The sequence below is a fragment of the Macrosteles quadrilineatus genome, unplaced genomic scaffold (genome assembly GCF_028750875.1).
Source record: "Macrosteles quadrilineatus isolate MER2022 unplaced genomic scaffold, UCM_ALF_1.0 Scaffold_81__1_contigs__length_513824, whole genome shotgun sequence".
Classification (NCBI taxonomy): Eukaryota; Metazoa; Arthropoda; class Insecta; order Hemiptera; family Cicadellidae; genus Macrosteles; species Macrosteles quadrilineatus.
Window position 1 is genome coordinate 465,860 of NW_026542674.1, and position 12,190 is coordinate 478,049.

The following is a 12,190-nucleotide window of genomic DNA, read 5'->3' on the forward strand; positions in this document are numbered from 1 at the left end:
AAACTAACAATCTTTCTAGTCCTACTAATGTTTATTATGAATTTAATACAACGATATAATCTACTGTATTTGTTAGGTTATAACACCTTAAATTATATTTTCTCGTTATTAGTCCATCTCAGACAAAATAAAAACTGTCGCCTACCTGGATGATTAACATTTGACTTAAGTTTAAAGATAAAAAAATATATATATATAACCTGATGTGCTGTATATTTTTTTACAAAAGTTCAGACGCATGTGGTTATATTTATTTCACCTCAATAAATGAGCAAATATTTGGTTCGAAATAATTGCAATTAGTCAATCAACCAAGTAGAAGTACCGTAACCAACGAAATGCAATGAAGGCATATCCAATGACAGTTTGGGAATTATCACAATATTACGGACAGATCAATAAGAAAATAGAAAATTAAACAATTTCCAGTTTCCACATCAAGACGTTGTCCTTGAATCGTACAATAATAGATGTGACTTCATTGTTGCCAGTTGCAGCGGTCTCGGCGCGGTGAGATGTGGTGGGGGTATTTTTAGATTCACACGCCCATGTTGAACTCTTGACCCCTCATTCCACAACATTTTTGACTTATTTGGGGATTCTAACACCGTTCTAAAGTCACATAACACGTTTTCGTTTTTTTTTTTACTCTTAGCAGGCTAATAGTTTGCGTCTTTCCACTTAAACCCTATTCTGATACTTCCAAGTCTACACGAAATCAGCTGAGTTTGTGTCCAATATACAACACTTTCTGAGGTCAGCTGGTTCATTACTCCACATTCCTCATGATGACTCACCCGCCCTGACCTCATCACGTGACCTAGCGTAACGGTGACGTCACCCGTGATATGATGATTGCATATGATCACCGGATGTTTCAAGTGATTCACCATCTGAATTTGCATTTTTGATTGCTCCAATGTCCAATGTGTAATGTGTGAAGAAAATGTTTTTTAGCAAATTTCCCATGTATAGGGAATAAGCTATTACCGTAGGTTTCATGGTATGACCTGGACCCGGGACTGATTTACTTTTTCATTTTGATGTCCCCAGAAGCAAAAAAACACCATCCGTTCAAATTCATAGCTGATTTACTCTGGCTGGGGACATCAAAACGAACAAGTTAATCGGTCCCAGGTACTATATTCGAGGCCTAGTTAGGAAAATGGAAATTCGCTTAGTATGCAGGTTTGCCTCTTCGGGGGTATTTTATATTTTGAGCTGGAAAAGGGTTGCATAATTTTGGTTAATGGTTCAATATATTTAATATGGTTATTTGTTACGGTTATGATGATTAAATAATTAACTTTATGAAAGATTGTTGTGAAAGGGGATTGTGGCGTCGATAACATGTTTGTGTGTCGCGTTGTAAAACTTCGACCAACAAAGAATTCCAAAAGAGTTTTAAAGATTTGTTTTCCTTCGAACCTCTACTGTTCTTGGTGATTTATCTTTGGACACATTTAAACAACGTCACCCATAAGCTGTATATGTTTAGATAACGCGTTTAGGTAATTATTGTAAGTGATTTTTGTTTAAGTCCGGGGGTTTAAATATTCCGGCCCGTACACAGGTATTATAATGTGTTTTGTTCTGATTGAATTTACAAGTGAACGGATAGCAGCTACGTTTCATTCCAAAATTAATTTATTCAACTCATGTCGTGCAACTCAAAAGTTCGCGGCTGGAACTTTACCCCCTAGACTGTGACGTCAGTTTTGCTCCGGGGGAAAAATTCCAGGGCGATAAAATTCCGCTACCATATTATCTGATCAGCTGTCGGCTGTTGTTTCCATAATATCTATGGTTGTTTCAAGGTTAAGGTGAGGTGGAGGGGATGGAATAGCTTCCCCTTTAAGTTTTGTGAACCGAGTTTAAACTACTATAAACGGAGTTTAAACTAGTATCTGGTTTCTTACCGCTAGATTCCGCGGCGCTAGTTGGCAAAACTCGACGGTAGCCAAGTCATTGACCAGATGTCCATCAAAGAACCGCCTCGTTGATTTTCAAGGCAGCTGCTGCTCTTCCTTCCGGTTTCCTTTCTCTCTACCTCACATCTTGAACCTTTACCTTATTCAAATGGCCATAGTATGGTACGGTACAATGTACTGTCCGTCAAGGCGACAACCGGTGAAAGCCTGTTAAAGGTTTCAATTTCGATTTGTTGTATTGTGGTGTAATAGATGATAGTTGATTTTACGCTATTTGGAAACGTAGTTTGTTGGCATGTACTGGTTCTAAAACTTTATACTGTAGGCCTACTCGGTAGTAATGCACTTATATATTCTTGTTGTAAAAAAGTATACATTGATCCCTATTCAATGTCAAAAATGTTGTACGATTCTGTTACATCCAGGAAACTGTAGCAACATTTACCCATTCCCTACTCAGAAATTCAAAATCCAATTCCGCCATTGCATGTTTAACTTAATCGACAGACAGACACAAACACGAATAGATCAAGCCAATTTGACCTTTGACTACAGTTATAATCTTGACATATTCAAGTCTAAACTTTGACTCATGGTTCAGCTCTAGACTTACAGTCACATGTATTACTACTGCAGTGACGTAATGTTGGTAACGTCATCTGGCTGTACGCCAAGTTTCTCCTTTCAACCCATTCAGGATTAGAAGATTTCGGTAGAGTCTTCAGATATAGACAATTCTGTCTTATTTTCATTAGTATCTACTTAACTTTGTGTGCAGCCTACCTTATTTAAAACAAACTCAAATACAGTATAAATACTATCGAATAAGGATTTCTTTGATTTTTGTAATCGTTACCACGAAGAAGTAAATATATCAAGAAGGCTAGGTTAGGAAATATCTCAAACAAATATCTATCATTTCTAGTAGCTAATCTTTACGGTAATGCATAGGCACAATAAATTATAACTTGTCGTCAAACAAATGTTGCGGCACAAGATAAGATTATACCAAAGATGTATAACGTTGTAAACGCTAGAAAAACTAAAAATACTTGTATTAAGTAACCTATCTGTCTATATTTTAAAATTATTTTCATGATAACATTAATTAAATTTAGTGTCCAATACACAAAATTTAATGATTTTCCAAGTTTATGTTGGCAAGGGTGCCAAACTGTTCCTAATTATCTATAATTTATGCTGAAATTAAATATTATAAACAATCAGTAGAACATGAGGACATGTCTGTAGACTGTGTTCAATTACGCTAAATTACTGGATCAAGTTAACTGAAACTTTTCCCAATGTAATCTACCCCTGAACGGGATATATGCGTCGTTGTATTTCCGTTTACATACCGATCTAATACTTTACCTTATACGCTTTTTGAGTTATCATGTTATCATGTAAAATGAAATAACGTTCAACTATGTGTATAAATTAAGAAGGACACGATGATTACATACGATTTCCTTATACATTTCTCTAATATTTTATAAGTTTTTACTTTCATACAGCGAATTGAAAACGATAGACGATTTTTTACCCTATAAAACGTAATGACACTTTTATTTATTCATACCATCGAGTACAGTAATTACATAATGCTGCGATTCTCTTTTAACGTGGTACTATATTTTTTCTCATAGAAAATAGGTACAAACCATTGACCGATAAACGCCATAGTCCTTCAGATTTTGTAATCTTGTCTCATTGCAAAGCTCCGGTAAAGCATGGATTTACCAGGTAAAGCTACTACTGTAGTTCGTTAAAAATAACAATGCGATGTTAAATTTGTAGGCTACCATGAGACGTATTGTATCAAACAAAACATATATTTACTTATTAATCTGGACCACGACGTGTATGTAGTTTCTTTGAAAATATTGCTTAACCCTAAAGCCGGGTTTACACGCACCGATAAAACATAACGACTTGTCTGTAACGACTAATCGTTACGTTTTGTCGTAGGTTGAGAGGACCATTTACACGTTCCGTCTTTTTCTCTAACTTTGGCTCTCAAACCACTCCCAGATGTATCTGGTTGTGAAGTAGTTAATAGGCTCCCTGTATATTTGACGATGGATGAGTTATTGTTATGGTCTGTTTACATTATTTCTGTTGCAACAAGTTTTAAGAGGAAAAGAAAACCTAGAAGTAAGTGGAGTCGGCATTGGCTACTGAAAAAACAGTTATCTCATGTGGAGTTGCTAAAGGAGTTGAGGAACGAACCCTCTGACTGGAGGAACTACTTAAGAATGACTGAGGATACCTACAACGATTTATTGAACATGGTTTCTCCACATATAAAAAACACCATAATTAGAAAGGCAGTATCTCCCCATGAAAGACTCATTTACGATTCCTTGCAACTGGTAGAAGTTTCAAAGACTTGGAATTCACAACACTCATTTCTAAAACATCCCTCCTGCAAAATAATACCTGAAATATGCAAGTTGATGACAATTGCCCTGTCTGCAGACGGGTTAATTTCTTTATATTTGTTGATTAATTCTGCATTGGCCTCAACTCTATTAAAAAGTCACGAGAGGCTTGACTTATGTCTGACATAGTGACTAATGTGACACAAAACAGTAAAAATAAACTACACTACTCTACACAGTCCAAATATACCACAGCGGTTAAAACAACAGTACTACACAGTACAATTACACAACAGTTAACTGGACCAACGCGACGTCGGAGGGTCTACAGATTGCAACGATGACCGAGTCACCGTTTACACGCAACGACTTGTCACTACGATCTACAGAAAATCGCTACGATCTAAAGAAATTGGTGGAAATTTCCACCAACCTTCCAACCTCACTCCAACTCAGACAAAACGTAACGACTACCAGTTTACACGTTCCGTCTTGCATGAACGTTTTGTCGTTGCAGACAAATCGTTATGTTTTATCGTAGCGTGTAAACCCGGCTTAAATTATCCTTCAATACAAAGTCTGTTTCTGTAAATGTTGATTAAGGAAAGTTTTACAATCAAAACATAAATAACCTTGTGACTGCACTGGCGGCGTCGTGACATCAAACAGATAAAAACAATTTACAACTCTACATTTATGACTCATTCAGTTGGTAGCGCTGTTAGAGTGAGTTGTGTTAAGACAACTGTGCGAAATGAGGAGAAATCCGCCAACAACATTAGGGGAAGTTTTTGAAAAGAAGTACAAACCCGTGCTTGACTTACTGGCGAAAAATCCCCTATTCAAACAACCCGACGGGAAGCAGAAAGAACGAGCGAAAGAGAATGTCGGCAGTGTCGCAAAAGCTGGAGTTAAGACGGAAGTAAAGACGGATAGGAAACCATATGTGAAAGGTACGTGTACAATTTTGGTAGATTTTGGATTTTTGTTTTCTCGTGGGGTAAATTTGTGAACCATTATAGTTTGTTTGTACCAACCACTGTACACACTTAATTAAGTTTCAATGTGACTAGCATGGTTTTGATGATATAAATTAAGTTAATAGTTTCAGTGCGTTGTAAAGGTTTTTCAACGTTGAACATTTGTAACATTATCATGAGTGTTATTACAAAAAATCTAACAAATAATATTAATCAAATAAACGCTCGTTTGAATCTAAGTTACTAGTTGTAAAAAATTTGAAGGAGGCGTAGAATGCCACGTCCAAAAAATCTAAATTTGATACATACATTGACTATAGTTACCCATATTTGATTGGAGCTCATTTTAAAACTCCCTCCCCTCTTTATTTGGTTTTCCGAAATAAATAAACACAAAATGCTTCAAGCTTATTTTTATTACATTTACAAATGCAGTTACGCTAATAATTAAATATAGCTGTTTGATTTAGACGTTGGTAATAAACGAAGTTTGATTGAATGAGATGTTAAATACACAGGTAATCACAATTAAAAAGCCAGTTAATTCTAATTGATCATTGTATTGGGGGTCTTAAATCCATCATCTTCATCTGAATCTTGTAAGAATAAAGTGAAAGATCTTTGAATATAATTTGTTTTGCATAGTTTTAAACGAATTTCCAAACAATCACGATTTATTCATAGGTCCTCATCGTACTTTCACCTTTCACATTATTTTTTTCGTACGACATGGCTACTCTAATTTTGGTTTTACACCCCCCCTTGCTTCTGTCTCATAGAGATTTTGGTTTGCAACATTAAAATAGTTTCCTATTGCATCGGCAAACTCACATTTTCATCTCGGTTTGCGAGAATACATAGAAAGAGACGGAAGGAAGGGTGTAACAGTGGTATTGATTGGGCACCGCCTTGTCTAGTGACCTTATCGCTTATCTACGTGACCCCTGTTATCTATTATCAGTGAATCATACTGCAACATTGACTGGTCATGTCGGAAGCTATTAACTGCAGTTGGGATAGGGTTTGGGCTTGTATTACATATTAAACATATGTCATATTTCCTTATTGATTTATCATCGGTAGTTCGGCAGAATTATTTTCTCCGACCGGTAGAGGACTTTGTTGTTTATTATTTTGTTATTTGTACAATTTAAAAATAAATTTTACTAAATATAGGAACCATTTTGTAAACTGTCACTTTTCATCTCTTGTATTATGGTACATAAAAGAGTAAAGAGAATATTTTTATACTTTTTTACTAGCGCACTCAACAATAACCAACATGAAAGACGCATAAAACAGGCTTTAGTATTTATCGTCAAATTAGAACCCTGTTTTGAATGTACGGTTACGTTCACGTTAGCTGGATATCGATTAAATGTTACCCTTCCATTTTTACACTTCGCCAATAACCATTAGACAGACAACAGTTTGCAAGTGATCGTTCGATTTTGGTCATAATAGTTTTTAAGTTGGTAAAATTACGAGAAATAAATAGAAATACAACCATTACAAAAAATATCATTAGGCCTAGTAAATTATCCATTACTTCTATCATCTACGTTCACGATTATCTTCTCCAGGGGTTGCTCGTGTTGTTTGCCTTAGAGTTTTAGAACCTTGATAACAAGACTAGTAGGGATTATACAATAAGACTTTTTATCAAGGATGAATTCTTATCGAGGTTTGCAATAACATAATCATTTCAATTTCATAAAATAATTTCAAGGGGATTTGAAAATGACCCTTGTTACGAGGTTCAACTAACACGTCGAGTGGTCGAGAGCCGATACTCTGAAATCCCACAGTCGCGGACTGCGGTCACTAGGGAGTGCTAACCGCCGCGGTTGTATCGGCTTACGGCCTATCGGATGGGATGATCCGTATGACCTTGAAGACGGTGTCGTGGCGTTGCATGGTACTGATGGTGGGGAAACGTAGGTCACGGTGTGTTGGCACCAGACACCACAAGATGGCGGACCGGCGGACGGTAGCCGGTGAAGTGAACCGGACCGGTTGAGTCGTAGAGTCAGTAGAGTCATCGTCAGTGTCATTACGTCCAAAGGTCATGATCTTTCAGAAGGTGACGTTGTCTGGGATGGGTTATGGACGATCCTTAACCGTACCTTGAATGACGAATAGTTTAATTGTGAAGTACAAAACTTGGTGGAAATGGAGTGGACGAAATCCATGGGCCAGATGGGTTTATTTATTTATCCTAACGTTTTTTTAAATAGAACCATATTGACTATTGGAGATCTAAACGAAATGACTCTTTTCGAATTTCGACCAGAGCTCTCAGAAAATGTGCAAGAGGGTTATTTACACTTATTATTTAAAATACACTCCTTTGTCCGTGAGATGAACTATTTTTCAAGAAAAATAAGGTCCAAAACGAAAACACTTTTGTAATGATAACCTCTCAAACCTCAACTTAATTCTGCTAATGCAAACAAAAAGCAGCTTTTACTTTCTCCCCCTATGTATTGTTTTCATCAACATTTTTGAGTTTGAATTTTGGTTTTGAGTGGATGTATCCGTTTATTTGAGCCTCCTGAACCCAAAAAAGTGTTTTTTGAAGTGATGTCTCGATGTCTGTGTGTGTGGATGATGTGTACAGAGATACAGACCACACCTGTAGTCCGATCTTGATGAAATTTGGTATGTATGTACTAATTACCATCCAGGGTTTTTTAAAAATTATAATTTTTAATGATGATTTTCCCATAAAACCCATAAAATGATGGGAAAATAAAATTTTCCCAAAAATGGCCTGAACGATTTTGATAAACATTTAGTATGTTGAAGCCCTTTAAATTCTAAACATAATGTTAGTACTCCCATTCACGTAAAAATTACGGTCCAAAAATTATAGTTTTTTAACTTATGTTATTTTCCCATAAAACCCCTGTAAAATAAGAGAAAATCGGATTTAAAAAAAAACTGGTTTTGTTTAAAATAAGTATGTGATGGTCCTTATAACAAAACCCCCAGACAGAGCACAGAATCTGTGCTCTCTGAAAACCCCCATTGCTATAAAAATTATGGTTCAAAAGTTATTGTAACTACTAAAATTAATAAAATGATTTATCAATGATTAAGAAATGCTCAGCCAGTGCTGGAAAATAAGAAAATAGCTTTGGCTGGTTTTTCTGAACTAATTGTTTGTTGTAAAGGTTACTTAAACATTTTTAGGTACCCCTCTTTCTTATTTGAGGATGGGATCAGATACCAGATACATACCAGATACTGAAATGTAGTTAACATATTTTTCTACCATTCTTGATGGATAGTGTTTGCAATAGGCTATAATACCTTCAAATAATCACCAAAATTATTAACTTCAACAAATAACAACAACAAATAGGGAGTGTCATTGCCTGTTTATTTATTTATTATTGTTACAGCATCATAAGCTTGTAGCCAGCTGAAGTTGAAAAACTCTAAAACACCGTTCCAGACATGCGCCATTCGCCAAACACCTAGCAACCACTCACCGAATCGCGAGTTGTGTGGATTGGATAGGTGTTTGTCTATTTGGCAAGCTGCAAACATTCGTGCTTGTGTTTTCCCGTCTATTGTCGGGAAACCACTCTACTCATTTATTGGAGAAAAACAAAACAACTAGATCGCCGAATGTCAAATATTTCATGCTTGGCGACTGGCGCAAAGTCTGGAGCCGCCTTTTGAATAATTGAACTAGACGCATTATTATTTTATAATAAAATATGAGATAAGAATGAAGCCCATTGCTATTGTCTTGTGACGGTTTTAGTTTGATTGGGATTGGGAGCTTAGTCATTAGAGTAACAACTTATGTAGTGTGATATTTAAAAGTGTATTTGTAAAAGTGCAAGTGATGACTAACAACATTAGGAGACAGCCTCAGCAGACATGTGGACTAGAAAGTAAGCCTTGAATGGAATGTACGGACATTTTGTGTGGGTTGAACTTCTTAGCCTTGCCGCCTACAAAGTGACTCATTCATTGACATGTACATTTGTGAGCTTCCGCCAGCTTTCCTTTGACTAGCGATAAGTAGTTCGGATATATGTAATTGCTATTAGATCTAATAATTTAGAAAGTATTAGACATGTTAATTTCAAACTGTGTCATCCTTATTTGCATCTAAAAACTCTAAAAATCGTTTGCCTAGGGAAGACAAATCTCTTGAAGGTTTGAAGCTATAGGGGCCGAGTTCGAGTGATTGTCAATTTAAATATTTGCTGATATTGTAATTATTATACATATATATCCATATCATCTTCAGTTTCAGTTATCTCCAAGTTTGGGTTTCAACTTGCCTTTCTATCTTCTTCTATCCCTTCACAGTTCATCCTCTACTATCTGATTTCACAATTCTCTCTCCTCCACATCCCCTCTTCGCCTCATGTATTCACACTCTTCTAAGTTTTCCATGGGTTTCTCTCAATCTCTATCAACTCCTTCTTTACCTATCCTATTTATCATCTGCCACTCCTTTAACAGTTCCAAACCACTAGTTTTTATTATTTTCCTAAGTGGTCCTGAAAAAAAATCTAAGTTTTAATTTTGCATTGGAAAACAATATAGCACTTCAACATATTACATATAGATAGTTAACTTTAAAGTAGAGTTGTTGTACGAGACATAAACTGAACACACAACAAAGCAATAACTCTGCAGTAAGCACTGTGATGAGGGATTGGGGTGTGAGTTAGTGTTTGAGAAGGGAAGGGTATTTAATGGTGTTTGTCAGAATTAATCTTGTTAACTTTCCTTACTGGAATGAATGAGTTTTAGAATTTTGTTGTTTTAAGTTTCACTTAGATGCTTTGTATTTATTAAAAAAAAATTAATTCAATATTTTAAAGCCCCCCATACACGGTCCGACATGTTTGGCAGACATGTCCGGTCTGCGGTCCGTTAGTCAAGCCTCTTAAGTCTGGCTGTTACCTCAAACGATCTGACCAGTGTTCCGACCGCCGTTCTGACTGCGTAATCTTTGTGTAGTTTTGATTATATTCAGTCAGCATTGGACCCGCCACACTTCAGTTTTGAGACGGAATGGGCCAATGGGCGTACAAAGTCTGCAGACCAAGTCCCAAGACCCACACATGGTCCGACGCGGTCAGTTGTGTCGGCCCATGGTGTCGGCCATGTCCGTCTGGAATTCTCACCCGACCGTGGCCTTGTCCGACTGTCTGCCGACCCGGTCTGTTTCACCCGCACACGGTTCGACACGGTCGGAGTCGGATGAGTCGGCGGACATGCCTGCCAACATGTCGGACCATGTATGGGGGGCTTTAAGACAGTGACCCTAAAAGTTTTAAAAAGTATTTTTGCTTTCCTCCTAAAATCACAAAAACAACTTTATTTTGTAAAACTTTACTTACCTTACCAGTAGGATTCCACTATCATTGGAGGTTTTGTAAAATTATTTCTAGCCAGCAGCTTCTAAGAGCTATATTATCCCTTATGCAATCTCATTTGACTGAAAAAAAAATTAAAAAGCATAAAAAAAAACATTATAGTTTTTACAAATTTGTTTGTGGTAATTTCAGTAAACCTTTTTAAAACAGCTAAAACACTGGTCTTGTTAATGTCTAATAACCTTTTCTTAAATAGCATTATTAATATGTAATCAAATGAAAAAAGAGCAATTTGGCATCATTAAATTGAAAGACAAATATATCAATAGTAGTTTTCATTACTAGACTGGAAAGTGACTCATTGCGGGGAGAGATGGCATTTTCGCGCGAGGCGAAGCCGAGCGCTGGAAACGCCATCGTGCCCCGCAATGACACTTTCGAGGCGAGTATTGAACATTATTTTTCATTACGATACCGAAAACTTATAAAAACATGAAAATTTTCGTTTATTTAACTTAGTATTAAGAGAAAAAACCGAACTAATGAAAAAAAACTCAACTCTGAATTATTAATAAGTGCACGGAAAAAACTCATAACGCTAACTTTCCGTGTGTATGTACCTCGACATAAGCACGGAAACTTAACGTTATGAGTTTTTTCCGTGCACTTATTAATAATTGCATGGCCAATAGTTTCAGGAAAAACAGACTATTTTGGGTAAAAAAAAGTATCTTTATTAAATTAACTACAGAACAAGCTGATGAATAAACAAATAAAGAAAGAGACCTTTGATGATTACATAGGATCAACACGCTGATAAATCTTTATTAATGAAAATGAAAATGTATGTTAAAGTCGCAGTTTTGATTTTCACTTATGTTTAACATTTTTTGTGGTAGCTTTAGGTTTTTTCTCATTTCTGCAACATTGACTTCCGAGTGTGTTCCATCAACTTTATTATTTTCTTGAATGAAATTGCGATTTTGCACAGTATCTTCTTCTGATGAAATTACATCGTCGATTGTAAAATATTGTTTTGAAACCAGATTCACCTCTTCATCATTGTTAGAAATGTTATTGAGTGGCAGTGAATCCAAAGAGGAATTGTTGTAATTTGAAATTGAATTAGTAATGTCTCTGATTGGAAGTAAATTCAAAGAGGAATTGTTTTGATTTGAGATTGAAGTACTTGGTTTTGAAAAAAGTTTTTTAGACACATCAATTTTTCTATTTATGGACTCCTCAATGTAACCTTCAGCAACGGTTGCACTTTTCCAGCCTCCGTGCCTCTTGAGTGTGAGTAAATCCGCTCCCCCTTCCACCAGCATTGACGCGGATGTGCGTCGAATAGCATGACCTGTGTAGGATTCAGGCTGTTCTAGCTTAAGGTACTGGGCGACCTTTTTGGGAACATCCGAAATCGTATGACTCCCGACATGTTGTGCTACGCACTTGCCTTGCCTGAAGCCAACAAAAAGTCTAGGGCTCGTCATTTTTGATGGGCGTAAAGACAAATATTTACGTACTAGCTGGCAGGGTTGATA

The 12,190-nt window shown here is 36.4% G+C and overlaps 1 protein-coding gene across 1 annotated transcript in view; it reads left to right on the forward strand.

Moving 5' to 3' along the window:
• LOC128982016 (uncharacterized) overlaps positions 1–12,190 on the forward strand; it is a 30,045-nt gene that overhangs the window by 318 nt on the left and 17,537 nt on the right. The gene's annotated exons all lie outside the window — the stretch shown is intronic.